Genomic DNA, 11,693 nt, shown 5'->3' on the forward strand with positions numbered 1-11,693 from the left:
GCACTATTCACAATAGCAAAGACTTGGAATCAACCCAAATGTCCATCAGTGACAGACTGGATTAAGAAAATGTGGCACATATACACCATGGAATACTATGCAGCCATAAAAAAGGAAGCGTTTGTGTCCTTTGTAGGGACATGGATGCAGCTGGAAACCATCATTCTCAGCAAACTATCGCAAGAACAGAAAACCAAACACCGCATGTTCTCACTCATAGGTGCGAATTGAACAATGAGAACACTTGGACACAGGAAGGGGAACATCACTCACCGGGGTCTGTCCTGGGGTGGGGAGAGGGTGGAGGGATAGTATTAGGAGATATACCTAATGTAAATGATGAGTTAATGAGTGCAGCACACCAACATGGCACATGTATACATATGTAACAAACCTGCACATTGTGCACATGTACCCTAGAGCTTAAAGTATAATAATAAATAAATAAATAAATAAATAAGACCTTGGCTTGCATGTGGATAATTGATTCAATCCTGGGAGGCCCATCAGGGGACCACTGATAATCTGAGTTAAGGTGGCAGTAGTAAAGACAGAGAGAAAGGGATTGAGGATTAATGGGCAGGACTTTGAAATGATGGGATGTGAGCTATGAGGGGGTAAAAGGAGAGGAAGATGATCTCCAGGTCCTAGATTGTTCAATTGAATGAATGTTGAGCAATTGCCTTGCCTGATAACTGGCACCACTGTACCCTGCTTGGCCTTATCCTGGACTAGCAGAGCAGTTTGTGATTGCAAAGACACCCAAACACTTCTGCCTATAAATCAGTTGTTAGCCAAGGAAATTAAGTCATTATCTGCAATATATGAGAAAACAAAGAGGGAGCACATGCACACACCCACACACACACACTTATACACAAAGATGAAGACACAGAGACAGGCAGACCAACCCACGAACGGGCAAACCTACTTAGAGGGCTAGAGAATTTATGTAGGGTGGGAAACCTGATCCAAGGTTGTCAAACTAGGGAATTTTATTGCCTATAATTTTCTGTTTCTTTTTATTTCTTTTTTTTCTTTCTTTGATGGCTTTTTTCTTTCCTGGAGGTTTATCATCCTGGATCATTTCATATATTCTTTCTCTCCCCTGTTCTCCAAAATGAACAGACACTTCTCAAAAGAAGACATTTCTGCAAATGACTTCTCAAAAGAAGACATTCTTTCTCTTCTGTCAAAACTTGCCTGCTCTGTGCTGCTCCTGTTGCTGCTTCTTCAGTGTCAGGTCAAGCCTTGAATAGCTAATCTCGTACAGGATTTCAGTACGAGTGGTTTAACTGTGATCCCTCAAAGACTTTTTTTATTTTTTTTTTTTTTTTTTTTTTTTGAAGATACAGTCTTGCTCTGTTGGCCCAGGCTGGAGTGCAATGCACAATCTCAGCTCACTGCAACCTCCACCCCACGGTTCAGTGTCTCCTACCTCAGTCTCCTGAGTAGCTGGGATTACAGGTGCCTGCACCATGCCACTGTTTTTTTTTTTTTTTTTTTTTTTTTTTTTTTTTGTACTTTTAGTAGAGATGGGTTTCCCATGTAGGCCAGGCGGTCTTGAACTCCTGCCTCAGTGATCCACCTGCCTCAGACCTCCCAAAGTGCTACGATTACAGGTGGAGCCTGCGCCCAGTCAAATATTTTTTTTTATTCTGAAACAAATCTTTAAATGTTAACGAGTGAATAATGGATGCCTATCAAGCTTCACCTCAGCAGAGGAATTGATATTGGTAGATGTTTTCCCATTAGGTAAAGTTGATCAGGAGAGCTTTACCATAAAAAGAAAGAAAGGAAAAGTTATTTATTTCCACCAACCACAAAATCAATAATACATTCTTCTTATAGAAAACTTAGTACATAGGCTGGATGTTGTGGCACACACCTATAGTCCTAGAGACTCCAGTGGCTGAGTCAAGAGGATGGTTTGAGCCCAGGAGTTTTGGTGGTAGTGGTGGTGGTGTTTGCCATATTTTATAGTTTATCAGGAGGTAACTGCTTCTAGGCATATAAGCTCCACATGATGTTTAAAATCAGAGCCTGAGGTTGAATCCTACCTTGTCTTTCTCCTCCTTGACTGGTAGGCATGTGTTCAAGTCTCTGCTCAGAAGGCCAGGAGGAGAAGGCCACTGCTCAGGAATAGTGGTGCTCCATTGTGTTGATGAGGTCACTCTGGTCCTCCAGGAGCTCCAGAACTTGCTGCAGCATAGCCCTACCTAGGTCTGGGCAGATGATCAGGGTGAGTGCAGGCCAAGATGTGCAGGAAGTGGCAGCCTTTCTTTGGGTGATTTGGTTTCTGGCAGTCTTCCTGAATTATCCAGTGGATTTTCCTATGTAGATCTTTGTCTGTTCTGGTTACACAGCATACGTTATGAAAACCACCATCTTTCTGGAAAACAAGTCCTTTTTCCTGCAGCTGTTGCATAGCATTTTAAAATATGCTATAAATTGCCTTGAAAGTGATATCCTTTTTAAAATTCCCTTGGTCAGAGCCGGTGCTGTCAGTAAGAGGCTGGTTAGCAAGGGACAGCAGAGCCTCCACCATTTCCAACTCCTGTTGGTCAAAGGTCTGCACTCTGTTCTCCGTGGGGAATTCTTTGGTTTTTTCGCTCAGCAAATACATGAGACTAGTGAGGGCCAGGGTACCTGCATTGCTTAGTGCTTCTTCTTTCTCTAAGTCTGGGCTATGGAAAGGCTTGGTCTAAATTTTCCTGTAGATTAATGGTCAGCTCAAATGCCCTTGCAATTTGAATGTTCCACACTGGATCGTCCACTTTATAATAAGCAGCGGCATAAATTTTTCGCTCTTCTCTGCATGTGCAGACATAGCCTCTGATTCAGAACATGTCCCCAGTTTCAATTTTTGTTCTCTTCTCAATGGTATCTTGCAGCTTCTTGAGTATTGAGGTAAAGCTCAGTTCTCTTGCTGCATTTGGAGCAGTGGATAAAAACTTGATATTGCTCAGCATTTTCTAGCAGATGCAGTTTATAACTCCAGTGCTGATAGAGTTTGGATACTTGTCCCTGCCCAAGTATCATGTTGAATTGTAATCCCCAATGCAGGTGGGGCCTGGTAGGAGGTGTTTGGATTATGGGCACAGATAACTCATGGCTTGGTGCTATCTTCATGATAGTGAGTTCTTGCAAGATCTGGTCATTTAAAAGTATGACCCTTCCCCAGTCACTCTCTCTCCCTTGCTCATACTTTCATCCTGTGATATGCCTGCTCCCCATTCACCTTCCACCAATTGTAAGCTTCCTGAGGGTTCCGTAGAAGCCGAGCAGATGCAAGCACCATGCTTCCTATAAAGCCTGCAGAACCATGAGCCAATTAAACCTCTTTTCTTTATAAATTACCCAGCCTCAGTTATTTATTTACAGCAATTCTAGAACAGCCTAATACAAGTGCTATCATCTACTCTACAACTGTAGAAAACCTCTCTTTCTCTCACTCCAGTGGCAGTTCCCAAGATATACCTGTTTTATTGGTTCCCGTTGCACAAAAATACACCTGTCACCTGTCAGGACTCCTCAAGTCCAGGATATAGACTTAATGTAGAGCTTAGAAAAAGGCGAGGAACACAGTATTCAAACCCCACACAAGGGAAAGGGTCTCCTCTTCACTCTGGCTAAATTCAGTATGCATCAAAAGGCTGGGCTGTGGCTTCCAGCAAATCCTGAAAGGTTCTGCATACTGTGTCAAGGATCCTGAAACTGCTTTAAATGGGTGGGGTCCCAGGAGGAATAGGCACCTTCCTGGCCATGCATGTGTGGAAGCACAGTGGGTGGATATGCCTGGGCAACACAGTGAGACCCTTTCTCAAAAAGAATATTAAAATTTTAAAAATACAAATTGAAAAAACTTTCTATACTTTAAAATAATCTGATATAATTTTTCTACATTTATTTCCTTTTCTGTTTCTCAGAATAATATTCATAGGCTGAAATAATATGGTTGTGCTCGCGTGATAACTGCAATTTTATGTCTCTCTATTTTCCCTTGGTGTTTTAAATAAGATTTCCCATGTTATCACAAACTCTTGAAGAATATATTTAATATATTTGTAGTATTGTGTAGAAAGTCCTGTCGGGCTTAATTTAGTTTAAATTTCCACAACTGTTAGACAATTATTTTTATAGTTATTTCCAATTTTCCTTGATAAATAACACGGCAGTGAAAATCTTTAAAGAATAGGTTTTAATTTAATTTTTGCTAATACTGTCTGCTCAAAACAAAATCAATATTATCTGAGTCTCTGTTCTGAGATTTTCTCCAAGTCTTTACAAAGTCCTGTACAACAAACATTCTTCTTTCCTTTTTCTTCCTGGGGAAATGTTCCTTATCCTTCATGACAAAGCTGAAATGCTATCATTTGTGACACTTTCCTGGGTCATCTAAGACTTCCTAATAACTGCCTTCTCTGGGTTCACACAGAACTTTGGCTACAAATCACAGCATCACATTGAGGTGACCTGGCTCAAAATTTACTTCCTTGGAGGGCCCCATGATGTCCCTGCCAAAGCTAGATCAGTGCCTTTGTTAAATTTTCTAGTGGTGGCTCTAGAATTATCCTTCACAGCATATATTACAATTACAGTTAAATGACGAATTGGTTAATTATTTCTTCATACCTGCCTCCTTCATTGGAATATAAGCAGACTGTTTGATATTCTCATGCTCTGCCCTCAGAGCATTACAACTAGTTGGTGCTCAGGAAATGTCTATTCACTAAATGAATGAAAGGATGGATAAATGATGTTCCAAAAATATTTTAAACATAAAAAGCATCTAGAGAGGAATAAAATATAAAGAAAGAATTCTCCTAACTCAAAGAAATGTTTCCATTTGCTCATAATCTACACCAGCTTTATAGTCAACATGCATTGTGAGATTATTATAAGCCAAGTGCTGTGCTAACCTTTGTTACTTGCTCTATTTCATTTAAAGATAATATTGGTCTTAGGAGATGCATACCACTAAGCCCTCCTCTTTATTTTGAGATGAAGAACTGGAGGCTCAGAGAGACTACATAATTGCCTATGGTCACACAAATAGTAAGGGGTGGAAGTAGAATTCGTATGATTTGAATCTAAGTTCTCAGCCATTGCCTTTCATCTATTTGGGCTGCTATAACAAATATCATAAACCTCGTGGCTTATAAACAACAGAAATGTGTTTCTCACAGTTCTGGAGGCTGGATGTCTGAAATCATGGTGCCAGCATGGTCAGATTCTAGTGAGGAATATCTTCCAGGTTGCAGATGACTGCTTTCTTGTATCTTCACATGCTGGAAAGAGAGCTAGGGAGCTCTCTGGGGTCCCTTTTATAAGTGCACTAATCCCATTAATGAGGGCTCCACCTTGACAACCTAATTACCTTCCAAAGCTTCCACTTTCTAGTATCATCACATTGGGAGTTAGGATTTCAATATATGAATTTTAGAAAGACACAAGCATTCAGTTCACTGCAGCCACTATGTGATATCTTCTGGAATGTTCTGTCCTAACACTGAACCAGAATGTCTTTCTGGATAACCTCTCACTCAGTGCAGTTGGGTCTCTACAGCTATGGAGAACAGGCTGGGTATTTTTCACCATAGCTGTCCTCAGTACACAAAGACTCATCCTCTGCCCAAATAATCCCCCTCCAGGCTTAATCATTCCCAATTCCTCCAGCCATTCCACTTGGGGCTAGAATATTTTCTGAACTTTGTTTGGTGCTTTTATTTTCACTTGAGTAATTTACCTTTCCCTTCAAGAATTAGTCAATTCCTACATCTGAAAGAGGAAAGGGTGAACAGCAGGAAAAAGAATTAAAAAAAAAATCCAACAACAAATGTGTTGTGATCTCTTCTTCGCTGAAGAAAAGTGGCACAGCATAATGATTGAGCCCATTAACTCTGGAGACAGACTGCTTAGGTTCAAGTCCTGGCTCTACCATCTACTGGCCACATGAGCTTGAACAATTACATAAGTTCTTGAACAATTACAGAAGCTCGATTGAATTCCTGGACTACTGAGTGCACCATGGCTAACAGAGATTGAGTACCACTCTCCTGGCCATCTTCTTGCAGCCAAGAAAGCCTGCTACCTCCTGACACCCTAGAGATATTTGTTGAGCACTTCCTAGGCTCCTGCTGTTATAAGCATTTTGCCTACAGGAACTCACTTTGTCTGCACAGCAACCCTATGAAGTGGATCCTCTTATCACTCCCACTGCACAGGTGTAAAAAAAGGACCCTGGGAAATTGTCATGTCCAGGCTCCCACAGCTGGTAAATGGAGGAGCAGGTAGTCTAGCTGCAGAGGCTGTGCTCCTAACCACTCTGTCCTGCTGCCTCAACTTTATAAACCCATCTTAAGGGACCTTCACAATCTGCACGCTTGAACAACTCACCTCATATTCTTCCACTCTGAGCGATTTGACTCCTCTGACAAACTCTTATCTCCCGGACAGTCTTTGCCGTCCTTGCCTGCCCTCCCTTACGAGGGTTATTAAAATTGGAGCATGGCGCATGGTGATTGATGGCCCAGAGGCTGATCATTCACTACCTCTCCTGGCTCACGGTAAATATTTACTTTTTGTTACAGAGGAACAATGAGGTTTCATACAGGAGATGGATGTCGAGTGTATATATGATATTATGCTTGTCTGACTCCTTTGAATACCCAACTCTCATTTCCCTGGCTTATTCTGGGAGGGGAGGAGGTGCCACAAGGTGAGCTGTTTGACTTTTCAGAGGGGGCTCGGGAGATTTGCAAGCTGGATGGATTTCTTTTTCTCTTACTGAAGGGCTGGAAACATAGTCTCTCTCAATAATTTAAGATCTAGCCAGGAGCCATCAGTAACACAAGTATCAACAGTTGCATTATTTACCTAATATTGTTCCTTAAACTGACTCACATTTTAAACACAGATACATAATTTAGCCTTGCCCTAAGCAATAATGTCCCTCAAATCATGGATGTGATATGCTAATTTCACTAATGCATATTGCAATATGTATGTAACTGTTGAAATACAAAATGCTTTTTCTTGTCCTTGTGAATGTGTCTCATTAGGACTAGGCGATGGGTGACTTGTGTGCCGCTCTCAGCCCTGGCACCTCCTCACTATGTAATTCTTTACAGGTCGCAGCTCTTTTTTGTGCCTCCATCTTGCCCTCTACGAAACGAGGCAGGCTCTTAGCACTCCATCTTTCTACTCTTTGTTTTCTCTTTCCAGCTCTAGGTAATGTTTATAACAGGGAAAAAAAAAGAGTTCATATAGGCAGACAGGTTAATCTAAAAAATTTTCTTACTTACAGAAAGGCAGTTTCCAATCTTTACCTTGGAAGTAGGTTGGTAGTTCTTGTCATTCATCTATTATTGCTACTCAGAGAAATACATGAGGAGCGATGAAGCAACTGACAGTTTCTGTAATGTAGTCAGAATAGAGCCTAAGTTGAGAGGTAGATGGAGGGGGAGACAGAGCAGGAGTGGGCAAGCTATTGAATTGCAAATTCTGCTTTCTAAGGACGTTCCCCAAACTTTTAGCTGATGTGTCTCCTAGTTTTCACCTCCTGTCTTGTTCTCTTCCTCTTTTTCAGCTCTTCTCCACCCTTTCTCTCTCTCTCTTCTGTCTTTGGACTTCCTTTCCCTTCCTCTCTCCTTTCCCTTCCTTTGTTTCACCACTAATTTTCTATTACGTGTGGCAACATGAAAACATGTGTTTCTGTTTCTACAGACTCAGACAATAAGCCAGGTTTCTGAGAAAAAATGCCTTCAACAAAGAAAATAAATGTATATATAAAACATATACATATGGCTCAAGAGAACTTTGGCAAGAGAAAGGTTGTTTTTGACCCTGGGTACTCCTGTCTCCTTCCCCCTGCCCGTCCTCTGCCTTCCCTCTGGTCCTCACAGCATGGGCTCTGGGGCACCAGGGACAAAGTTTACCTGTTCTCTCTCCTGCTGCTATTTCGCAGCTGAAAGGACCTTTGATATCATCTCAGCTAAGCCTCTTATTTTACATGTGGGGCAGCAGAGGTTAAGCGAGGAGAAGAACCTGCCTCTGCATACCATAGTTTACTTTGGAGGCAGGGATGGGGCTAGAAATCTCGATCTTGAGACTCCTGCACCAGGTTCTTGCTACTCTATGGCGTTTGCCAAGTGATTCCTGCCATCCTGGATCACTCTGTCCTGACAGATTCTTGTTAGAACCACGTTTTCCTACACTCTAATAACAACTGGTGATTCTCCTTCCAAGCACTCTTGCTCTTGTATTTAATTCCTTCTCTACAGATTGTGGCTCATGCCTGCCTTCCATTTTATTTTAAGTGCCATGAGGGCAGGGACAATGTTTTTTAATCCCAGTTCCCATAGTAATGATAACAATAAACACTTAGTTATTGTATTAGTTAGGCACCTATCTTGGGCCAGGCTCTGAACACTCCATGTGTTTAACTTATTAACAACCCCATAAGGCAGGTGCTGTGGTTATCATCTTCATTTTACAAATAGAAAACTAAGATGCAAAGAGGTTAATTTGCCAGATTTCTCACATTGGTAAGTGGCAGAATGGGGGTTCGAATTCCCGCAGCCTCATTCCAGAGGACCTTCCTCCTCTCCGCACTATACTGCCTGTCACACAGCAGATACTCAACAAATACATATTGATTCAATGCTTTATTTTGACTGTGCTTTTCAGGGAACACCCTACCTTCCAATGTGAGTAAAGACCTGATGTTTTGAAACTCTCAGGGAGCAGGAAGGAAGTAAATTTATTTTGGAATTAGGGTTCTTAAACTTTAGTGTGCTTGTGATTTTTTAGGGTGCTTGTTAGTGTAGATTCCTTGGCCCTGTCCGGGACCTTTTCTTACACAAATCTCTGCTAGTGGGGCCTGGGAATTTGAATTGTTAACTGCCAGCCAGGTGATGCCAGTGCAGGTGGCCTGGAGAAGACAGTTTGGCAAACACTGCTTTAAAAGTTCTTCATTAAATATGTCAACCTGAGCAGTGGTACGCCACTCGGCGGAGATCTGAAGCTGGTGCAACAACATCTATCTTTTCTGCTTCCCTTGCCTAGGGAGTGGGTTTTGTCTCATTAAGTAACAGTTCATGGGACTTCTAGTGGGCTGGGGGCAAAACGAACAGGGGAAGCAGCATCTGTTAAATGACTGCTACGGAACCAGGAGCTACTTTGAGTTAGAAGGCATCATTAGCCCTCCTTTTGATGCCAGACACTCAGCAGCCATGGGTGGCTTCTCCTCTCAGGAGCACTTCAGTATGGGGTCTGGTGGTGAGAGGGCTCGCTGGTGCTTTGAGATCCATAAAGTGATTTCATTTGACCTAGGAGAAGAGATGTCAGTGAGATAAGACAGGACGATGGGGACCTGCTCTTTCACATTTAGACACTATGGTTTTCGATGCACTGCCTTAAAACACAGAACTCTTCTCCTGGCTAAGGAGAGGCTCATGCCCAAGAAGGGATAAAACCATTGGAATAGGTGACCACTTGTTATGTGTTCACGTGAGTGATCCTGTTGCTTTACTTCTACAGCTATTCTCTGCTCTCTATGGATACTGTTCACAGAACACTCATAACTGCTCTCCTGTTTCTCCTATTTCTTATAACAGTTTCCTCATCCCCTTACCCACCCATCCATGCATCCTTCCACTTGGCCATCAAACACTTGCTGAGCACCTGCTTTGTCGTAGGCACTGTGTGAGGCACTGGGGACTTAGTGTCCAGGACAAAGTGCTGCTCCCATGGAGTTTCCACTGCAGTGCAGACTTAGAGTTCTTCCTGTTTCCTGTTATCCTGATTCCCAGTCTCTTCCCTGTAACTGCCAAATACTTCATTGTCTCATTGTTTTCTTATCCAAGATAAACAAGCAGGTATCCTACTCTCTAGCTCAGACGTGTATGTGTGTGTGTAATATATGGGTACATATACATACATGTATATAAACACATATGTACATATAAATACATGTATGCATATAGGCACCTACATATACATATATCTTTAGCAAGCAAAGGTTGACTCTCAAAGGTCAGGGTCATCATTTTATTATTATCTCAACCAATATTTTTGGATGCCTACTATGTGCTAGTCGCTATGTGAGTGAAGCCAGAATCTGTTTTGAGGCTCAAGGAATCCCTTCGCAGTCCTTCAGCGGGGCCCACATCCCTGCTTTTCAGGGCAGAAAGAAAGACAAGGAACCTTCAGGCAGCTGTTTGTTCCTCTTTATTCACGTCATGTATTAGAAAGAGTCATGTGACAAGAAAAGGTCCCATTGTGTTCACAACTAAAAAACACAGATTATCAACCCCGCTGGAAAATCATATTCTATGTATATGCAATTAACCTGTTTCCTGTTCAGAGGGTCCTAAAACCCAACAAGGAAAACCCCAGATATCATCTTGATACAGACGTGGATGCTTTTACCCCAACCTCCAAAGTCCCCAGCTATAAAACACTGCATTTTGTGAAATTTATTGGCAACAAATTAGCTTAGATTTATTGCAGATTATTGATTTCAGCATTCAAAGGTTAATGAGGTTTGTGTCTTCATTCAGCACTTCTGCTCTGGGGAGAATAATGAGATAGCTGGAAGACACAAACCATTCAATTAAAACAAACAGATGATGATAACGTGCATCTTGGCTGTATTCTGATACTTTTTTCCTCCCCTTCTCTTTCTTTTTCTTTCTCAACATAGTCTAATTTCTCAATTGATTTTTATCTTCACATGTGAGTAGATGACTCAGGGGATCCCAAGCAGCATTGTTACAAATTATAGGTCATTCCCTCATGGACCTTGTGTAGGGAAATGGAGTTCACCTACACAGTCTATCAGGGGTTCTTTCTTCTGATACACCTACGGACATCTCTGCGGCTCCATGATAGAAATGCAAACTGATTAATGCTCAATTAGAAACCCTAGACCAACAGAAAGATGCAGCTGCACTGTGATAAGTGGGAGGCTGGAGGAGATGGAAGAGGTATTGCATTTCCAGAGAGTGGCTAGCAACAGACTTTTCGCTGGGCTTAAGTAACTTCAAACAATTGTTTCTCTTTGACCACTACAGATTTTCCAGCTTCATAATCTATTTGTGAACAGTTTTGCTTCTATTTTCATTATGTGTGCTAACACAGACTTTTTACAGATCACAGACCTTACCAAGTTTATTCATTAATTCTAGATAAAATGATAAAGCATCCGGAGAGCTTGGGGTCTGTGTTCTTCAAGGTCTTTGTGAAGAATGCCACAGCCTGGATTCGCAGAGAATAGTTTCTCTCCTCTCTGTATCTGGCTCAAAGCCTTATTAAAACACAAGCCTGGCTCTCTAGCGAAGAGCTACCCTAGATACCACTAGAAATTGTTTTCTCAACAGTCACTTTATATCTATCCAAAGACAAATTACATTTTTGCTCAAGCATTCCTTCGATAGCTTCTCTTTGGTTTAATTTTTATGGGGGCACAGAGGGAAGACAAGTTACTGGACCAAGTTTATGTTTTAGCCATGGAGTGTTAAGGCTGAGAGGAAGCTTAAAGTTCATTTGGGGCCTCCCTCTCATTTTGCCTCTAGGAAAATGAAGCGCAGAAGGGAAGTCTGAAATCCAACACTGTGCAAAGCCAGCTCCCTGATTGTTCTGTCCACGAGAAAATGCAGGTGCTCTAGTGCTATGCTGATAAGAACCAC

At 41.8% G+C, this 11,693-nt stretch overlaps 1 pseudogene; it reads right to left on the reverse strand.

Annotated features, from left to right (window-relative positions):
• Positions 1 to 2,136: 2,136 nt before the first annotated feature.
• Positions 2,137 to 3,649, reverse strand: LOC108532073 (CST complex subunit STN1 pseudogene; annotated as a pseudogene).
• Between the last annotated feature and the right edge of the window lie 8,044 nt (positions 3,650 to 11,693).

This window comes from Rhinopithecus bieti, unplaced genomic scaffold, assembly GCF_001698545.2.
Source record: "Rhinopithecus bieti isolate Rb0 unplaced genomic scaffold, ASM169854v2 scaffold_7673, whole genome shotgun sequence".
NCBI lineage: Eukaryota > Metazoa > Chordata > Mammalia > Primates > Cercopithecidae > Rhinopithecus > Rhinopithecus bieti.